This window comes from Bos mutus, chromosome 18, assembly GCF_027580195.1.
Source record: "Bos mutus isolate GX-2022 chromosome 18, NWIPB_WYAK_1.1, whole genome shotgun sequence".
Taxonomy (NCBI): Eukaryota; Metazoa; Chordata; class Mammalia; order Artiodactyla; family Bovidae; genus Bos; species Bos mutus.
In genome coordinates this window covers 12,083,364-12,105,221 of record NC_091634.1, presented here as the reverse complement: position 1 = coordinate 12,105,221, position 21,858 = coordinate 12,083,364, and the positions used below count along the sequence as shown (strand labels likewise).

At 41.8% G+C, this 21,858-nt stretch overlaps 1 long non-coding RNA gene across 3 annotated transcripts; it reads left to right on the top strand.

Moving 5' to 3' along the window:
• Positions 1-1,769: 1,769 nt before the first annotated feature.
• LOC106700858 (uncharacterized) lies at positions 1,770-16,579 on the top strand. 3 transcript variants are annotated; one of them, XR_011467629.1, is made up of 5 exons: positions 1,770-3,926; positions 6,174-6,216; positions 12,988-13,037; positions 14,145-14,181; positions 15,129-16,579. It is a non-coding gene; the product is annotated as an uncharacterized lncRNA (long non-coding RNA). The 3 variants fall into 3 exon arrangements; XR_011467631.1 differs by having other exon boundaries at positions 15,986-16,576; XR_011467630.1 differs by having other exon boundaries at positions 15,925-16,576.
• Positions 16,580-21,858: the final 5,279 nt, after the last annotated feature.

Here is a 21,858-nt window from a genome sequence, read left to right as displayed (position 1 = left end):
TTTCTCATCCTTTTAAAATTGCATATATAATATGTATGTTTTGTTCTGATGCATTGAATGCTGTTTTAAACATTTTTAGTGTGTGTATATGAGCTAATGTTTGATTTGTTTCTGTGTAGCATGATTGAAGATAATAATGGGAAAATCCACATTTTTTTCGTCCTTTGGAAATGTGTATTCTAACAGTTTTTAAGAATATGCATTTATTTTGTATATAATAAATTAGCTTTGTATATGAAAATGGGTTTGAATCAAATAAAAAACGATGTTACTTTCTTCAGCTCAAAAAAATAAAGAAGTAAGAAAAATAACAAAAATTTAAAGGACAAAGAAAATAAAGGTCAAAGGAAAACATTCAGTGTCTGTGAAAATGCCCTAAAGAATCAACGTCAGGGATAGTTCTGTAAGGGCAAACTTCGGCCAGGATGATAAAGAGACAATGAGACTGGTCACGATAAGCAGTGCTAGGAACAAAAAGGGAAACGATGACAGACAACAGAATAGGAGGGTATTGTGAGCATGTTTATTGCAAGTACTTGTCAAGGAAGATATGAAGTCACACCAACAAATGTGAACTGAAGGCAAACTGAGTCACAGAAAAACAAAAGTAGGGCAGGTGTTTCTGAACTTCAAAAGTTAATGCTAAGCCTCATCGGACGCAGAGAAGATAAAGCTGACCATCAACTTTTCTCCTAAGAATATTTTTGTTCTCTCAGGGTCAGTGTTCTTAAAAAAAAAAAAGTGTGTGTCAAGCCTCCTTTCTCTAATAGCACATGGAAAAAGAGCCACTTTTGCAATTTCAAAGGAGTTTCACCCACAAAAGAGATGAGGTTCTTCTTTTTACGGAATCTCACTTTAAACAGAACATTTTAAAAAATGTATTTAAAGAATACGCCAAACCTTGTTTGACAGAGGTGCTTTACAATTTCTCAAGGCACTAAAACATGTTCATTTGGACATTGCAAAATGGGAACAGATGAACTCATCTGCAATACAGAAAGAGTTACAGATGTGAAAAACAAATCTTATGGTTACAAAAGGGAGGTGGGGAAGGAGAAAGTAATGGGAAGATTGGGGCCGACAAGTGCACACTACTGTATATAAAATAGATAATGAATAAGGACCTGCTGTATAGCACAAGGAACTCTATTCCATGCTGCATAATCAGCTATGTGGGAAAAGAATCTCAAAAGAGTGTATATATGTAAAACTGATTCCCTTTACTTTACCCCTCAAACTAAGACAAACTTGTAAATCAACAGTACTCAAATACAATTTTAAAAAAAAAGAAGAAGAAGAATAGGGGGAAAAGAAGAACACTTTAAGGGAAAAAAGAAAGAAAAGCCAAATCAAATTACTCAGTGTCTCATTAATATGTATTAGAAAGAATGAACAAAGTCAGAGATGGTTGCATTAAAGCAAACTCCTGGCAGGACCATGAAGAGAAAATGAGACTGGGCACAAGAAGTAACACAGGGACTAAAAAAGGCCTATGACAGACAAGAGACAAGAGGAGGCACATATGAGGCTCTAAACTTACGTCTGCAATAAACACCCTTACGGCAAGGACCACAATGAGTCACAGTGACCACAATGAGTCACAGGGAAGTAAAGCTAGGGTAGTTGTAGTAACACTCAACAGATGGTTGAACATTTAAATCTTGGTGAACATATTTAAGAGCACAGTGAGAAATGCACTCTAACTGAGGACTTCCTGAACTGGGGACTTGCTGAAGTGGGGATTTCCAGCTGCCCTTTAGAGCCTTTTTTTTTTGCATGCTAAAAAGAGCTACAAAAGTAGCCTAGTTTGTTCGATAAAAAGTGCAGGATTTGAGAGTAAATAAATAGAGGACTCGGACTAAGGGGAACAGACACACTCAGAGAAGCTCAGTGTTTCGGCATGGAGACATTGATTTCTTTCACCAAGACCGAGCTAATGGAAACTCTTCAAAATACACTTGCTGATGTTCTCACAGAGAAAATAAGTAAATTTGTAGAAGATCAATTACAATTATATACAATGGACCAGTCCCGGACGCCCTTCAAACGGCTGCTTAAACACCTAGTCAAGTGCTTGGTGGGATGGGCCTACAAAAGATAGGTTCCGTGGCATGGAACCAGCTGGGCCTGAGTTTTTTACAGAAGAAGACCTTGTATATATTTAAGGCAACGTTTGGTCAGAAACGATCTGAAGTCTTTACGGTTTAATCTCTATTGATCTACCACTGCAGTATTTTTGCTATTTTTGCGAAATCTTACACGTTTTTATGTTAAAAGATTTATTCCTGTGGGATCTTTATGATCAAGATTTATGATTTACACATTCCAAATGTGCCTGCCTAACCAACAAGACTGATTTGAACCTGGAGAGACATCACTGATATGATGGTAACAGTGTTCAGGAGACAAAGATTACCAGCTTGCCTTCCTGTATTGGTTCCTCCACTGTAAGAACCAGGACAAATATAGAAACCGAAAGTTTGCTGTTACCGGCACCGCACGAATGTTACCTTCCTGCCTGTGTGCCTGTTCAGTGGTTCTTTGTGACCCTTTGGACTGTGGCCCCCCAGGCTCCAATGTCCATGGGGTTTCCAGGCAAAAATACTGTAGTGGCGTGCCATTTCCTACTCCAGGGGATCTTACGCATCCAGAGACCAGACTCAAGTGCCCATCATGTGCTGCACTGCAGGCATATTCTTTACCCCTCAGCCACCCTGACAACGTGTACACTTCACCCTAAAGAAATAAATGGCATCTGAACTCTCCTGTGGCCTCCTGCCTGTTTCTGTGCCGACTTCCTTCTCCTGGAGGGCTGAGACGCCAGGCAGGGGCAGACCAGGGAAGGGCCAGATTGTAACCAAGCAGGACCCACTGAGGCTTTCCCAGAAGAAACCCCCAGTCAAGTCCTCCACCAGCCTTTTGTCTGTAGAAAATCTTTCACCAAATAATCCATTTAGGGGCTTCCCTGGTGGTCTGGTGGCTAAGACTCCACCAGTCAAATTCATGGGCTGAAGGTAGGATCCAGGTCGGGGAACAAAGATCCCTCATGCCTTCTGGCGAGGATGGGGGAAAACAAAGAATAAATTTCATCAGAGCAGTGAGAAAATCCTGAAGGGGAAAATGTCAAACAAGACAAAATAATAATACTGGAGCCATCAAACAAAGTCAAGGACTTTTCTTCCTCAAGGTCTCTTGGTAATATTCTGTGCCTTATGTGTGAGCTATTTTGCAGTTACCGAAACCCCCACCAGGCTGAACAAGTGAACTGCTGTCCACAGCAGGTAGACCCCAGACTGGCTGGAACAAGAAGGTTGATGCTGCGGCCTCCCCACTGCCTCAACACCAGCCATGGCTCCATAAACACTAAAGACTCCACATACCCACTCCAGGCTGGCACTCACGGTCTTGGGGGCACTAGGCCAATGTGGCCCATTTTTCCTAGCAAAGCAGTAAAGCTCTTTCTTTCTACTTCACCCAAACTTCTTTCTTACAGACTTCACTCTGCCTTGGTGTGCAGAGGCTGAATTTGGGTAACAAATTTGGAGTCCCGTGTGGGGTTGGCTTAGGGTGACCCCTGGGTGTCCCCTGGCTCCATCACACTCTCTAGATTTTTCCTCCACGCAGCCTCTTTCCAGAAGGTTGGAACGCTGGGAAGATTCCTTCAGAGGCCTGATCCCTGAGGACCCGTGTCAAGAAGGCTGAGCCCCAGTCATACTCGGTCCACCAAGCAGGCAGTGGGGACACCAAGGCGGTAGAGGAGGGAAGAGGAAGGGCCGCCCTAGAGGGTGGGGAGGCCACCTTCGCCTCAAGGATGTTCCTGTCTTCTTCCAGCCCATACCAGCTTGAATTTTGCTGCTCCAAGGAATTATTTTGAGGAAGGAGAAAGACAACGTCTGGGACATTGAGACATCTCGACCAGCATCTGGGTGAGTCCCCCGCTGTGTATCCAAGGCTCCTTCAACATGTCCATCTGAGGAACATTTGTTTCCATCTGGGGAACATTGAGTGCCTGTCTGGTTAGTTTTCATGTTGGAAATCCCACCTGTGAGGTCTAAGGACTAAGGTCATGGACTTGGCAGGAATTGGAAACAGCCACTCTGAGCTTTATGCTTTCTGGTGTCTTCCCCCTCATATAAGGTTTCCATCAGCTAATGAGGTCTGGTTTGTATTTGGCTCATAGGTGTCTGATCAAAAATGGGAAATGCTCCTTTGATTCCCTCTGATAACCTCCTAGGACACATTTTGGATGACTGGTCAACCTACACGTTTAAACCTATCAATAAGGACAAAATAGTTTAACACTATGTAGTCACAATATTCTTTAGACTTTGGAGAAAATGGTTGAGATGAAACTCTTTTGAAATTTCAGAACTGGTTCTTTTTGCATGTGCAGTTGGAGAGAGTGGCTTGATAACACACTTTAGTTTTCTAGAACACTCACCCTGAGAGAACAAAGATATTCTTAGGAGAAAAGTTGATGTTAAGCCTCACCATGTCCCTAAGTATTAATACAAACACAGCCCACATTGCCTGCGTTTCAGCCTTGGCTTATTTAGAAGAACTGAAACCGAGCCGGGAGACGGGTGGAAGGAGGAAAGAAAAAGACGCCTTTGACCTCAAGTGTGAACATTTGACTGTTTTCTCTCTCTTTTCATCAACTGACAAGTTTAATTGCAGTGCCTGATTCATGAAAAGTAAAATGATGAAACAGATCTCTGCTCGTGTGTATGTCTCCGTGTGTGTCTTTGTCTTTAGAAAACATTCCTGAGATTAACTTCTAAATGAGCTCTATTCCATTGACTCAAAGTACAATAAGTGCTTACAAATGGAGTATTTCTGAGTCACAAAATCTGAGAAATGTTCAACATTAAGTCTCTGTGTGGTACTGACATCAGTTTAGCTTGTTAACTGTGTCTGATTACTGGAGACACGAGACACCAACATTCTTTTCTGTACTTAGTTCTACTGCTAGTCACTAGGTCATACCTGTGGCAAAAGTTGTCAGCAAGAAAGTTCACTCACACTGATAACTGTCATAAATAACTGAGATAAATGGTGTATAAGCTTTTAGGTAAGCTCTTGAAAAGAATTACACTTTGTATTTTGGACGCTCAGGAATTTAAACCATTATAGTTTTGTTAAATTAAATTCAATGATGAGAATTCATTGAAAATGTAAATCAATTTTAGAGAAAACAGTGAAACATTGAGTTCTGAACAAGTCTATGTTTACTTACCTTTCCTTTTATGAAAAAACACTAAACATTTTTGAATTTATTAAGTATATATCTCGTATGACAAAAAGAAAAACTGTGCCCTAAGATATGCATGTCTTATACTTATCAAATATACTGTTGATAAAAAAATTAAATTGCCTATTTCTTGATTTTCAGTTTTAAAGGATTGTGCTAATATGATATGATTTAATATCTACTAAAAATAAATGGAAGTTTCAGCCTCAGCATCAGTCCCTCCAATGAACACCCAGGACTGGTCTTTAGGATGGACTGGTTGGATCTCCTTGCAGTCCAAGGGACTCTCAAGAGTTTTCTCCAACACCACAGTTCAAAGCATCAATTCTTTGGCGCTCAGGCTTCTTCACAGTCCAACTCTCACATCCATACATGACCACTGGAAAAACCATAGGCTTGACTAGACGGACCTCTGTGGGCAAAGTAATGGCTCTGCTTTTTAATATGCTATCTAGGTTGGTCATAAGTTTCCTTCCAAGGAGTACGCATCTTTTAATTTCATGGCTGCAGTCACCATCTGCAGTCATTTTAGAGCCCCCCAAAAATAAAGTCTGACACTGTTTCCACTGTTTCACCATCTATTTGCCGTGAAGTGATGGGACCTGATGTCATGATCTTAGTTTTCTGAACGTTGAGTTTTAAGCCAACTTTTTCACTCTCTTCTTTCACTTTCATCAAGAGGCTCTTTAGTTTTTCTGCACTTTCTGCCATAAGGGTGGTGTCATCTGCATATCTGAGGTTATTGATATTTCTCCCGGCAATCTTGATTCCAGCTTCTGCTTCTTATGATGTGACTTTAGCAAGAATTGTGTACATTTCAGGATTGATGAAGATTAAATATAAGTTAATTGAGTAAATGACTTTTATTATTAATAGTAAGCTGCAACAATTCTGGAATTTGGTTTTCTCTCTCTGTTAACAGAACACAATTTTCCTGGAATATGAGCTGCCTTGGAGAACAGATGGTAAGTCTCTTTCTCTAGCTAACTCCGAGTGTTCCAGAGGAACTGTGAGGCATCTCAGAGGGGAATATTAGATTAACTAGCATCACTGGTATGTTAAACACCATGGGAAGCATTATCAAGTGAATGAGAAGCCTTCTCAGGTTATACTGGGATGGATATTATTAATAGAGATTTTGCTAAAAAAAAAAAAAAATGAAATTCCTACAAACCTGGTAGGTCCCAATGTCATAATTAGGACATACCAGGGCATATCAAGTTCTACTACCAAGTCATAATTCTGGTTATTGTAACCAAGTTTCTTAACCCATTACATTCTGCTCAGTTGTATCACTATATCTTTCAGTCTTTAAGTCAGTCACACATAGTTATTGTACTCTGATGGTTTTGCAAAAGGTCTTCATCTCCAACAAGATTCATAGGAGAGACCATTTTGACAAGCACTGATGTCTGATCAGTTTCACATTATACCAGGCAACTAACTGGATAAGATATTTTAAAATCCCAATTTAAAAAACCTGCTGCTATTATAAAAGTATTTAACAAAAGATGAAATACTGAGTCAACTTGTAAATATAGTTTTAAAGTTTATGGGTTTTTTTTTTTTTTTTTTTTTTTGCTCTGAAATATCATTGATCTGTTGGCTTTCTAGATAAAGCCCAGCCCTTCCCCTCAAGCTACTAATGATTGACAGCAATTGAATAAATGCCCTCTGTGAGTAAAACGGAAATATGTTACTTTTCTCTCGCTTGGTTTCTCCAGAAGTTAGAGATGCTTAACTCTGAGCAGCCTTATCAGGTAAATAAAAATGACTGTCTCCTGACATTTGCAATAATCTTCATATTTTGGGGCCCTTATGAAGAGAGAAATCCAAGCAAAATCAAATGACAGGATTTGGGCCTGGACTTCCTGAGGTTAGAATGGTGTTGGTTCCTTGTCTTCTGGAATTCAGTCTGAGACTCTTTTTTGTACATATGGTTTTATGATTTACTTATTTACTCATTCTTGGAGGCTGGTCTTTGATGTATCACGCAGGCTCTTCATTGCTAGTGCGGGCTTTCTCTAGTTGCAACACTAATTGTGAGTGAGACAATTCAAGCTCTAGCCTCACAGCAAGGACCACTGGGACACCGCATATTTATCAGATGGAAACACTTGAAAACTCATCTTGCTTGTTGCCCTCTAAAATAAGAGGACTCTTTTGAAAAATATCGCAAATCATTAATCATTATTCTCATTGTAATATGCTTTCATATTTTGCAAATGTTTGTCCGGGGGCTAGGACAAGGTGATCAAAGAGACAAATAATATTTCCTTAACACAAACTGTTGATGCTAACAAAGCTTGGAACTTGAGATTATTTCCAGCTCTTGTGTCCTTTCCTCAAATCAGATAGGTTGACTCCCCTTGGAATTGTAGCCCAGAAGGAACTTATGAGGCCTTTGTAGATCCCCACCCATGTGCACCTGCCTTTCTTCTATGAAAAACAACTTTAGTCAAGAATGCCTTTAATCATAGAAGTGAGAAAATGCAGAAATAAAGGAAACTGTCAAAGAAGTCAAAATAATAATATCATAGCTATTAAACAAACTCATGGACTGTTAGTTCTGCCTCAAGGGCTATCGATAGTATTCAGAGCCAGGACCTTTGACCCCTTTCACAGAATCTGAAACCTCTGCCAGATGGAAGAAGTGAACGATGCCGCCCACAAGCAGGAAGACCTGAGACCGGCTGGAACCACAAGGGTGATTGTGCTGCTCCCCGAGACCTCATCACGGACCCAACAGAAGAGCGTCCTCGAGTTGATCAAGCTCTGCTCCTTGAACACTATAAGACTCCTCAAACCCCTCCACCAGACACACTGCCTTTTATTTATTTTAATATTTTATTTTATTTATCTATTTATTTGGCTGCCTTGGTTCTCATTTGCAGATGTGGGATAGCCCCTACCTCTGATGGGATCTTGCTTGTAGCGCAAAGCCTCACCAGCTGTGGGGCGAGGGCTCAGCTGCTCCTGGGCTGTGAGATCTTAGATTCCCCACCAGGAATCGAACCCACGTCCACTGCATTTCAAGGTGGACTCTAAACCACTGGACCACCAGGGAAGTCCCAGGACACAGTCTTGAGGGCATTAGCCTGCTTGGTCCCCTGTGTGTGGCAAAGCAGTTAAATTAGTTTTTCCATTTCACTTAAAAACTCTCTCTCAGATGAAATCTGGCCCCAGTACACAGAGGCCCAGTTTTGGCAAGGAGATCTGGAGGGAAGCCAGGAGCAATTAGAAGAACAGGATCCTGGGGGCAGGAGGGCTGAGGGACCTGAGTCCCAGTGGGGTGGAAGGCTGCGAGGTGCCAAACGGGACCTTCCGGAGGGGAGCCCTGAGGAGGCGTCCTGTGGGCAGCAGGGGCGGCGCCCGCACAGACGGGCTCCTGATCTCAGCGGAGGGGCCAGAGGAACCCGGGCGGCCCCGAGAGGAGTCAGGGGCACAGGCCCCGGGCGCCAGTCCTCAAGGGACAGAATAGGGTCAGAACAGAGGGAAGGAGGAGTCCCCGGAGTGTAAGGACCGCCCCGGAGGGGAAGCGTGTGGACGACGACGGTGTGGACTCCAAGAAGCTCCGTGCTTCCCAAGGCGGGGCCCAGGAGGCTGGCGGTTCCAACGATGCCGGATGCACCTGAGGCCTCTATTTGCCTCAAGGAGGGAAACTGGGAATGCAGCCCCGTCCCTCCCCCATCAGAGTTACTCCTCACCCTGACTTTCCCCTCCCATCCTTCAGGGCAGTGCCCCTCTCTTCACCCCCTGCCCCCTAAACTCATCCCCCATCCCCGGCTTTTCTAGATTCTTCTGGGCTCTGCACACTCCTAGGCCTGCCCCATCCTTCATTCTCTCCCCCTCCCTCTCTCCAGTTGCTAGATTCTTCAGGCCCTGCTCACCACAGTCTGACTCGTCCTCCATTTCCTCCCCTACCCAATCTCGTGTTCTAGATTCTTCTGTCCTCGATCCCCTCCCCTTCCTCGGCTCTGGCTCCATTTCAGCCTCCGCTAGGGTCTGAGTCGGTTTCATCTACTCACGGGTCTCAGCGTCTGGCGAACTCTGTGGAAGGACGTTTGGCGCCCCCGTGTGACCACTCCCTCTCCTGCAGGTCTTCCTCCCCACCCAGACACCCCCACTCCGCATTGGCTTTCCTACAGAGCTTCTCCAGATGCTGCAGGCCCCACCCAGACCCCCTCTAAGAGAAATCCTGCCCTTCTCAGTCTGGTCCCAGCTGGAGCCTGGAAAGCCTGCCCTCTGTCCCACACTCTAGACCCCACCCCAAGACCTCTCACCATTGGCCTCCCTCACTTCCCCTGGGCTCGAGTCCAGCGACCCTTTACTCACACACCCAGGCTCAACTCACTTTCTTTGTTTTAAATTCTACAATTATTTTGTTGACAATTTTGAAAGGCACTGTCCATTTACAGCTCTTACAAAGTATTGCCTATATTCCCATGTTGTACGCTCCATCCTTGAAGCTGTCTTAGGGCTTCTCAGGTGGCACTAATGTTCAGGAATCCGCCTGCCAATGCAGGACACACAGGAGACACGGGATCGATCCCTGGGTAGGGGAGATCGCCTGGAGAAGGAAATGGCAACCCAATCCCACTATTCCTGCCTGGAAAATTCCATGGACAGGGGAGCCTGTCTTCCTCCCAGCAGCTGGTACCTCCGCCTCCCCATATTTAAGCTCCTGCCCTCCCACAAGAAACCATTAGTTCAAAATATCTCTCTTGTGCTTTTTTTGTTATATCCACTCCTAGCCAGGAAAGTTGTGTATATAACAATTTTGTTTTGTTATATCCACTACAAGAAAACAGTATAAAAGTATAAAAACTTCTTTCTTATATCCATTTCATATACAGTCAAGAAAGTACTGTATATAGCAATAAAGTGTTAATTTGTGCCACTTTGTTGGATACTGTGCTGTATCCAACAGCGCAGTAAGGAGTAGCCAAAACACAGCCTCTAGGAGATGGAGACTTCCCATATGTCTGTCAGAGCAAGTAAATTCAGGACCTAGACTAAAAGCAACAGAAATGCTCACTTTTTTGGCATGGAGACACTGATTCATTTAGCCAAGAACTAGGTCAAAGAAACTCTTGAAAATATAGTTACTGACCTTCTCACAGAGATGTTATGGACATTTGTAGAAGATACATTACAAGTCTATGAATTGGGGCTGGCCCAGAGGCCCTTCAGTGAGTGGCTTAAACACCTAGTCCAGTGGTTGCTGCTATCTGTCCTACACAAGATGGCTTTGGTGACATGGAAAGAGTTAGGCATGAGTTGCTTAAGCAGTAAGATCATATATGTCTTTAAGAAGTTTGGTCACCACCCAGCTGAAGTCATCATGGTTTAATTTCTATGTATCAGTTCAGTATCTACGCTATCTTTGTGAAGTCTTAACAAGACAGCATGGAGAAGGAAATGGCAACCCACTGCAGTATTCTTGCCTGGAGAATCCCAGGGACAGACGAGCCTGTTGGGCTGCCGTCTCTGGGGTCAAACAGAGTCGGACACGACTGATGTGACTTAGCAGCAGCAGCAGCAGCAGCAGCGACAAGACAGCATCGTGCATTATTGGGTAAAAGGACTCATCATTGTGGGATGTTTACGGCTAAGATTTCAGTTTCCTTCTGATTTATACATCCCAACTCTGCCTGCCTAACCAACAAGACTGATTTGAACCTGGGGAAACATCCCTAAGATCATGATAATAGTATTCAGAAGACACAGATTACCAGCTTGCCTTCCTTTATTGCTTCCTCAACAGCAGTTTGCTCTAACACTTGACAAAAATTTAGAAACAGAATTTTTGCTGTTACCAGCAACACACCACCTCTACCCTCCTGACAACGGATGACCTGTGTGCCTTTTCAGTTGCTGTTTGTGACTCTTTGGACTGTAGTCCACCAGGCTCCTATGTTCATGGGGTTTCCCAAGCAAGAATACTGCAGTGGGGTGCCACTTCCTATTCCAGGGGATCTAATGGACCCAGAGATCAGATGCATGTTCCTGCATGTCCTGCATTGCAGGCATATTCTTTATCACTGAGCCCCATAACAGTGTATGCTGTACCCCAACAGGCTCTGCCATCCCTGGGATTCTCCAGACAAGAATACTGGAGTGGGTTGCCATTTCCTTCTCTAATACATGAAAGTGAAACGTGAAAGTGAAGTCGCTCAGTCGTGTCCGACTCTTAGCCACCCCATGGACTGCAGCCCACCAGGCTCCTCCGTCCACGGGATTTTCCAGGCTAGAGTACTGGAGTGGAGTGCCATTGTCTTCTGTATAGACTTCACTCTAAGGATATAAAGGATATCTGAACTCTCATGTGGTCTCCTGCCCGGTTCTGTGCTGACTTCTTTCTCCTGGAGGGCTGAGACTCCAGCCAGGGGCAGACCAGGGAAGGGACAGATTGTAACCAAGCAGGAGCCTCTGAGGCTTTCCCGGAATAAATCCCCAGCCAAGTCCTCTGCCTGCCTTTTGTCTGTAAAGAAAACTTTCACCAAAGAATAAATGTAGAGACTTAACTCCTGGTCTAGTGGTTAAGACTCCACCAGTCAAATTCAGGGGCTGAAGGTTGAATACTTGGTTGGGGTACGAATATCCACATGCCTTGCAGCGAGATTAGAAAAAAAAAAAAATAAATTTAACCAGAGAAATGAGAAAATGTTTAAAGGAAAACAGTCACATAAGACTGATGAAAAAATGAGATCTAGTCTTAGCTGAATATATGTATGACTCAGCGTGTGTCTTTGTCTTTAGATAAAATTCCTGAGATTCATTTCTAAATGAGGTCCATTTAATTGACTTAAAGAAAAGTAAGCCCTTACAAATAAAGTATTTCTAAGGTTCACATAATCTGGGAAATGTTCAATATTAAGTCCGTATCTGGTACTGACCTCAGGTTAGGTTGTTCTTTAACTGTGTGTGAATTAATGCAGACATGAGTCACCAACATTGTCATCCACTTTCATTGCACCTAGTTCCACTGCCAGTCAAAAAGTCATATCTGTTGCCAACTTTGACTGCAAGAAAATTAACCATGATGATACTGTCATAGATAATAAGAGATAAACGGTAGAGAAGTTTTTAGGTAAACTCTTTAAAAGAATTATAGTTTGTGTTTCCGGATTTTGGGGAATTTAGAACTTTGGGGTTTTGCTAAATTCAGTCAAATGATGAGAATGCATTGAAGACTGAAATCAATTTTAGATAAAATACTGAAACATTGACTATTGAACAAGTCAATGTTTATTTATCTTTACCTTCTTATAAATAAAAACACTAAATGTGTTTATTAAACACACATCTTCACCACCTAAAGAAAAATTCTGCTATGAAATATGTATGTCATATACTTTATGAAATCTAATATTCGTAAAAAGAAATACAATTCAATTGCTTGTTTCTTGGTTTTAAGTTTTAAGGGATTTAAAAAATGCAATGTATTTACACTTACTAAAAATGGTAAGAGCATGGAATGCAAGTAGGATACATGCTTATTGTCAAAAGAAGATATAGAAAATAACAGTAGTTTTTCTTGAAATCTAACAAGAGGATAATTTTGCTGATTTGGATAGGGAAAAGCAAGAGACACGTCATATGGATACAAAAAATGAGAAACGTTTTTTAAAAAAAGGAGGATTGATTAAGGTTAAATTAAATTTAATTAGGTAAAGAACTTTCTTTTTAATAGTAAGCTGGTACAAGACTGGAATTTGGTTTTCTCTCTCTAGTAACAGAACAAACTTTTCCTGGAATAATGAGCTGCCTTGGAGAACAGATGGTAAGTCTCTTTCTCTAACTAACTTGGAGTGTTCGAGAGGAAGTGGGAGGCAGCTCAGAGGCAAATATTAGATTAACTAGCATGACTGGTCGGAGAAGGCGATGGCACCCCACTCCAGTACTCTTGCCTGGAAAATCCCATGGGCAAGGAGCCTTTGTAGGCTGCAGTCCATGGGGTCGCTAAGAGTCGGACACGACTGAGCGACTTGACTTTCACTTTTCACTTTCATGCATTGGAGAAGGAAATGGCAACCCCTCCAGTGTTCTTGCCTGGAGAATCCCAGGGACAGGGGAGCCTGGTTGGCTGCCATCTATGGGGTCACACAGAGTCAGACACCGACTAAAGCGACTTAGCAGCAGCAGCAGCATGACTGGTGTGTTAAATACCATGGGGAGCATTATCAAATATAAGTCTTCTAGAGTTCTACTGTGGATGGTTGCTATTAATAGAGATGTGTTAAAAATTATGGAATTCCTACAAACCTGGAATGTCCTGATGTTACCAAGTCATAATTCTGGTTATTGTAATCCAGTTTCTAACCCATTACATTGTGCTCATGCATGTCACCATATCTTTAAGTCACTCACAGATAGTTCTTGTACTCTGATGGTTTTGCAAAAGTGCTTCCTAGAGGGAAGACCATTTTGAGAAGCACTGGTCTCTGATCAATTTCACATTAGGAAATTTAAAATGAAGTGAAAGTTGCTCAGTCGTGTCCGACTCTTTGCGACCCCATGGATTACACTCCGTGGAATTCTCCAGGTCAGAATACTGGAGAGTAGCCACTCCTTCTCCAGGGGAACTTCCCAACCCAGGGGGCTTCCCTTGTGGCTCAGCTGGTAAAGGAAATTTTAAAATCCTAATGTAAAACAGCTGATGATATCCTAAAAGTGTTTAACAAAAAAGATGAGTTACTGAAATAACTTATAAATATAGTTTTCAAGTTGATGGATTCTGTGCGCTGAAATATTATTGGGTTTGATCTGTGATTTCCAGACAAAGCAAAGCCCTTGCCCTCAAGCTACTAATGACTGACAGCAATTGAGTAAATTCCCTCTGTGAGTAAAATGGAAATATGTTTCTTTTCTCTCTTCTTTGTTCCTCCAGAAATCAGTGATTCTTACCTTCTGAGCAGCCTTATAAGGTAAATAAGAAAGACAGTCTCCTGACATATGAGCAGAAATCTTCATATTTTGCTCGAGTGCACTGGGGCTGGGGGGACCCCCTGTAGTGTCTACAAGCAGCACAGGACGCAGGGGTTTACGCTGCAGCCACTGGGGACAGGGACACTGACGGCAGCCGAGGGGAGGAGTTAGGAAGAGAAACCAGTGTCCAAATACTACATGCTGCAGGGCTTGTGGAGAACAGGTGGTGGGGATGTAAACTGGTGCAACCACTTGGAAGCAATATGAAGGTTCCTCAAAAAATCTAAAAATATAGTTGCCATATATCTTGCAATCCTAATTCTGGGCATGTACTGAGACATATGTGTAATTCAAAACGATAGATGGACCCCAGTGTTCAAACTAGCCAAGACTACTGACAATAGCCAAGACATGGAAACTACTAAATGTCCATCAACAGATGCACGGATACAGAAGATGTGGTATATGTACATACATATATATACATTATACGTACATAATGGAGTATCACTCGGCCATTCAAAGTAATGAAATAATGTGATTTGCAGCAACATGGACGGCCCTAGGGTTTATCATACTGAGTGAGTTAAATCAGAAAGAGAAAGACAAATACCATATATCACTTGTACGTGGAATCTAAAATAAGACATAAACAAACTTGTCTTTGAAGCAAAAACAGACTCACAGACATAGAGAACAACTTCTGGTTGCCAAGGAAGGTGGTTGGGAGAGGCAAGGATTGCAAGTTTGGGACTGGCAGATGGAAGCTGCTAGATACAGGGTGAGTAAACACCAAGGTCCTACAGTATAGCACTCATTACCCTGTGATGAACCATAATGAAAAAATATGAAAAAGACTAGATAGATATGTAAACAAATCACTTTGCAGTGTAGCAGAAATCAAACACAACACTGTAAATCAACTATACTTTAAATTAATAAACAGGATGGCAATCTGCTCCCACTGTCAGAAGTTCCGCAGAAGAGGATAAAAGGAAAACGGCTCTGAACTGACACCTGTTTAGTACCGTGTCCCCCTGGGTCCACTCTGCACAGGATCATTCTCAGTTACCAGGTGCTAAGGGCCGCCAACGGCAATAGTGCTAGAGGGAGAGGCCCACTGCATATCAATCTTTCCCCCGATTTTTTAAATTGTTAGTCTTTATTCATTTTTCTCTCTTTTATTTTTTAATTATGAAAGTATGCAAACACATTTACAGGAGACTTGAAAAATAGAGAACAAGGCTACATGTATTTCCACTCTATATTGTAATTATATTTTGAATAGATAACTTAAGGTTTGTAATTGGAGTTTCAATATCAAACTCTCAAAAATGTATAGAACAAATATTCAGAGAGGTAGAGGATAGAGTAGACCTGAAAAGCACAAGGAACCAATTCAACATAATTAAGACTTACATAATTTTCACACAACAGTAGGATACAAATTCTCTTCAAGTTCCCATAAACTAGGAGACACTGGAACACATCCAGGGACATAAAACAAGGTACAAAAATGTCATGGTCTAAAGGTATTAAAATCATACACAGTCTATTTTCGTATCACTGTTGAATTAGTCAGAACTCAATATCAAAAGATATTTTAAAATAACCAATACATTTTCAAGTGCAATGTGACATACACTATGGACTTTGACTTATACACTGAATCCTCCCCGAAGTTTTATGATTAGTCATCATGCCGGCAAACAAGTGGGCGTGAACTAACCTCTTCCCTCAAGTGTTGCCCTGTTCCTGTCACACACTCACTGGCCAGTGACCTCATCCCATGACTTCTGTCAGAGAAAATAAATTCTGGACAGGGACTGAAAGGAGCAGACGCACTTGCAGTTTTCCTCATGGCTTTACTTATTTCACTGAAGGAGCACAAGACCATGGAACTTCTAGCGGCTATGGTTGCTGAATTCCTCACAGAGAAGGTAAGGAAATTCATAAATAATAAAGTAATGATACATGGAACGGAGCAAGTCCTAAAAGCCTTAAACTGGTTGGTTGCATACCTGATTAAAAGGATATTGATATTTGTACTACAGAAGATAACATCTGGGACATACAACCAGTTATACCTGAATTGTTTAAAAAATAAGCTCATTGTGAAACTATTTGTTCTAGCTCTGTGAAGAATACCATTGGTAGCTTGATAGGGATTGCATTGAATCTATAAATTGCTTTGGGTAGTATACTCATTTTCACTATATTGATTCTTCCAATCCACGAACATGGTATATTTCTCCATCTATTAGTGTCCTCTTTGATTTCTTTCACCAGTGTTTTATAGTTTTCTATATCTAGGTCTTTAGTTTCTTTAGGTAGATATATTCCTAAGTATTTTATTCTTTCCGTTGCAATGGTGAATGGAATTGTTTCCTTAATTTCTCTGTTTTCTCATTATTAGTGTATAGGAATGCAAGGGATTTCTGTGTGTTGATTTTATATCCTGCAACTTTACTATAATCATTGGTTAGTTCTAGTAATTTTCTGGTGGAGTCTTTAGGGTTTTCTCTGTAGAGGATCATGTCATCTGCAAACAGTGAGAGTTTTACTTCTTCTTTTCCAATTTGGATTCCTTTTATTTCTTTTTCTGCTCTGATTGCTGTGGCCAAAACTTCCAAAACTATGTTGAATAGTAATGGTGAAAGTGGGCACCCTTGTCTTGTTCCTGACTTTAGAGGAAATGCTTTCAATTTTTCACCATTGAGGATAATGTTTGCTGTGGGTTTGTCATATATAGCTTTTATTATGTTGAGGTATGTTCCTTCTATTCTTGCTTTCTGGAGAGTTCTTATCATAAATGAATGTTGAATTTTGTCAAAGGCTTTCTCTGCATCTGTTGAGATAATCACATGGTTTTTATTTTTCAATTTGTTAATGTGGTGTATTACATTGATTGATTTGCGGATATTGAAGAATCCTTGCATCCCTGGGATAAAGCCCACTTGGTCATGGTGTATGATCTTTTTAATGTGTTGTTGGATTCTGATTGCTAGAATTTTGTTAAGGATTTTTGCATCTATGTTCATCAGTGATATTGGCCTGTAGTTTTCTTTTTTGTGGGATCTTTGTCAGGTTTTGGTATTAGGGTGATGGTGGTCTCATAGAATGAGTTTGGAAGTTTACCTTCCTCTGCAATTTTCTGGAAGAGTTTGAGCAGGATAGGTGTTAGCTCTTCTCTAAATTTTTGGTAGAATTCAGCTGTGAAGCCGTCTGGACCTGGGCTTTTGTTTGCTGGAAGATTTTTGATTACAGTTTCAATTTCCGTGCTTGTGATGGGTCTGTTAAGATTTTCTATTTCTTCCTGGTCCAGTTTTGGAAAGTTGTACTTTTCTAAGAATTTGTCCATTTCTTCCACGTTGTCCATTTTATTGGCATATAATTGTCGATAGTAGTCTCTTATGATCCTTTGTATTTCTGTGTTGTCTGTTGTGATCTCTCCACTTTCATTTCTAATTTTATTGATTTGATTTTTCTCCCTTTGTTTCTTGATGAGTCTGGCTAATGGTTTGTCAATTTTATTTATCCTTTCAAAGAACCAGCTTTTGGCTTTGTTGACTTTTGCTATGGTCTCTTTTCTTTTGCATTTATTTCTGCCCTAATTTTTAAGATTTCTTTCCTTCTACTAACCCTGGGGTTCTTCATTTCTTCCTTTTCTAGTTGCTTTAGGTGTAGGGTTAGGTTATTTATTTGACTTTTTTCTTGTTTCTTGAGGTATGCCTGTATTGCTATGAACTTTCCCCTTAGGACTGCTTTTAAAGTGTCCCACAGGTTTTGGGTTGTTGTGTTTTCATTTTCATTAGTTTCTATGCAAATCTTGATTTCTTTTTTGATTTCTTCTGTGATTTGTTGGATATTCAGCAGCGTGTTGTTCAGCCTCCATATGTTGGAATTTTTAATAGTTTTTCTCCTGTAATTGAGATCTAATCTTACTGCATTGTGGTCAGAAAAGATGCTTGGAATGATTTCTATTTTTTTGAATTTACCAAGGCTAGATTTATGGCCCAGGATGTGATCTATCCTGGAGAAGGTTCCATGTGCGCTTGAGAAAAAGGTGAAATTCATTGTTTTGGGATGAAATGTCCTATAGATATCAATTAGGTCTAACTGGTCTATTGTATTGTTTAAAGTTTGTGTTTCCACAAGACAAGGGTGCCCACTTTCACCATTACTATTCAACATAGTTTTGGAAGTTTTGGCCACAGCAATCAGAGCAGAAAAAGAAATAAAAGGAATCCAAATTGGAAAAGAAGAAGTAAAACTCTCACTGTTTGCAGATGACATGATCCTCTACAGAGAAAACCCTAAAGACTCCACCAGAAAATTACTAGAACTAACCAATGATTATAGTAAAGTTGCAGGATATAAAATCAACACACAGAAATCCCTTGCATTCCTATACACTAATAATGAGAAAACAGAGAGAGAAATTAAGGAAACAATTCCATTCACCATTGCAACGGAAAGAATAAAATACTTAGGAATATATCTACCTAAAGAAACTAAAGACCTATATATAGAAAACTATAAAACACTGATGAAAGAAATCAAAGAGGACACTAATAGATGGAGAAATATACATGTTCATGGATTGGAAGAATCAATATAATGAAAATGAGTATACTACCCAAAGCAATTTATAGATTCAATGCAATCCCTATCAAGCTACCAATGGTATTCTTCACAGACCTAGAACAAATAATTTCACAATTTGTATGGAAATACAAAAAACCTTGAACAGCCAAAGCTATCTTGAGAAAGAAGAATGGAACTGGAGGAATCAACCTACCTGACTTCAGGCTCTATTACAAAGCCAGTTATCAAGACAGTATGGTACTGGCACAAAGACAGAAATATTGATCAATGGAACAAAATAGAAAGCCCAGAGATAAATCCACGCACATATGGACACCTTATCTTTGACAAAGGAGGCAAGAATATACAATAGATTAAAGACAATCTCTTTAACAAGTGGTGCTGGGAAAACTGGTCAACCACTTGTAAAAGAATGAAACTAGAACACTTTCTGACACCATACACAAAAATAAACTCAAAATGGATTAAAGATCTCAACGTAAGACCAGAAACTATAAAACTCCTAGAGGAGAACATAGGCAAAACTCTCCGACATACATCACAGCAGGATCCTCTATGACCTACCTCCCAGAATATTGGAAATAAAAGCAAAAATAAACAAATGGGACCTAATTAAACTTAAAAGCTTCTGCACAACAAAGGAAACTATTAGCAAGGTGAAAAGGCAGCCTTCAGAATGGGAGAAAATAATAACAAATGAAGCAACTGACAAACAACTAATCTCAAAAATATACAAGCAACTCCTACAGCTCAACTCCAGAAAAATAAATGACCCAATCAAAAAATGGGCCAAAGAACTAAATAGACATTTCTCCAAAGAAGACATACAGAGGGCTAACAAACACATGAAAAGATGCTCAACATCACTCATTATCAGAGAAATGCAAATCAAAACCACCATGAGGTACCATTTCACGCCAGTCAGAATGGCTGCAATCCAAAAGTCTACAAGCAATAAATGCTGGAGAGGGTGTGGAGAAAAGGGAACTCTCTTACACTGTTGGTGGGAATGGAAACTAGTACAGCCACTATGGAGAACAGTGTGGAGATTCCTTAAAAAACTGGAAATAGAACTACCTTATGATCCAGCAATCCCACTGCTGGGCATACACACTGAGGAAGCCAGAAGGGAAAGAGACATGTGTACCCCAATGTTCATCGCAGCACTGTTTATAATTGCCAGGACATGGAAGCAACCTAGATGCCCATCAGCAGATGAATGGATAAGAAAGCTGTGGTATGTATACACAATGGAGTATTACTCAGCCATTAAAAAGAATACATTTGAATCAGTTCTAATGAGATGGATGAAACTGGAACCTATTATACAGAGTGAAGTAAGCCAGAAAGAAAAACACCAATACAGTATACTAACGCATATATATGGAATTTAGAAAGATGGTAACAATAACCCTGTGCATGAGACAGCAAAAGAGACACTGATGTATAGATCAGTCTTATGGACTCTGTGGGAGAGGGAGAGGGTGGGGAGATTTGGGAGAATGGCATTGAAACACATATAATATCATGTATGAAACGAGTCGCCAGTCCAGGTTCGATGCACGATACTGGATGCTTGGGGCTGGTGCACTGGGATGACCCAGAGGGAGGGTATGGGGAGGGAGGAGGGAGGAGGGTTCAGGATGGGGAACACAGGTATACCTGTGGCGGATTCATTTCGATATTTGGCAAAACTAATACAATACTGTAAAGTTTAAAAATAAAATTAAAAACAAAATAAGCTCATGTACGTCTTTAAAAGCTTAAAACATCAACCAGCAAAAGTGACTGATTTAATTTCTATTTATATATCCGTTCGCTATCTATACTATCTTCAGAAAATCTTAAAGGACGTCATATACTATTGTATAAGAACAGGCATCATTGTGGGAAGTTTAAAACAGAGATTTAAGTTTCCTTGCTAATTATAAATACCAGTTGCACCTGCCTAACGAAGAGTGATTAGAAACTGAAGAAATGTCACTAACGTTATGATAACGAGTTTGGAAAAACACATCGGATTTGAATCAGTATACTGGCTCCTAAATTGCCAATTTCGCAAACACTGGGAGAAAATTGGAAAGCAAACTTTGGCTGTTACCGTCTACATACCAACTCTGCCTTTCGGACAATAAATACACCTGACCCTGGAGAAATAAAACGGTAACTGTGGTCTCCTGCCTGCTCGTGTGCTGACTTTCTTCTCCTGCTGGGGTGAGGGTCCCGCAGGAGGGCGCAGAGCAGGGGAAGGGCCGCGTCTGGAGGAGCGAGGAGGCAGAAGGGCCGAGGGCAGAAGAGGTTTCCAAGGGAAAACTCCGGAGGGGAGCCCTGAGGAGAGGTCGGCGTGGGGAGCAGGGCAGCGCTGGGCGCGGAGCTGGGAGGCCGGTTCCCGACCTGAGGGAACCTGAGGACCGGAGGAGCCCTGGGGATCTTGAGAGGAGTCGGGGGGCACAGGGCCAGGGCGCCGGTCTTGAAGGGACAGAACAGGGGGAGAACAGGGGGAAGGAGAAGCTGCGCCACCGAGGCGCCCTCGGAGTGGAAGGACCGCCCCGAAGGGGAAGCGTGCGTACGGTGTGAACTCCAACAAGCGCTGAGCTCCCCAAGGCGGCCCGGGAGGCTGGCGGCTCCAGCAGCCCTGGGGTGACTCAGGCCTCTTTTAGCCTCAAGAACTGAAACCGCGCAAGTAGCCCCCCCCCCCTTCCCCCGCAACCCCCCACTCCCCGCCGCCGAGTTATTCCTCACGCCGACTTTCCCCTCGCGTCCGTCAGGGCCGTGACCCTGTGTTTATCCCCGGCCCCCTCAATTCGTCTCCTCTCCCTGGCTTTTCTAGACCTTTCTGGGCTCTGCACACTCCTAGGCCTGCCCCATCCTTCATTCTCTCCCCCTCCCTCTCTCCAGTTGCTAGATTCTTCTGGCTCTGCTCACCACGGTCTCACTCGTCCTCCTCCATTTCCTCCCCTACCCCATCTCGTGTTCTAGATTCTTCTGTCCTCGATCCCCTCCCCTTCCTCGGCTCTGGTTCCTTGTCAGCCTCCGCTAGGGTCTGAGTCGGTTTCATCTACTCAGGG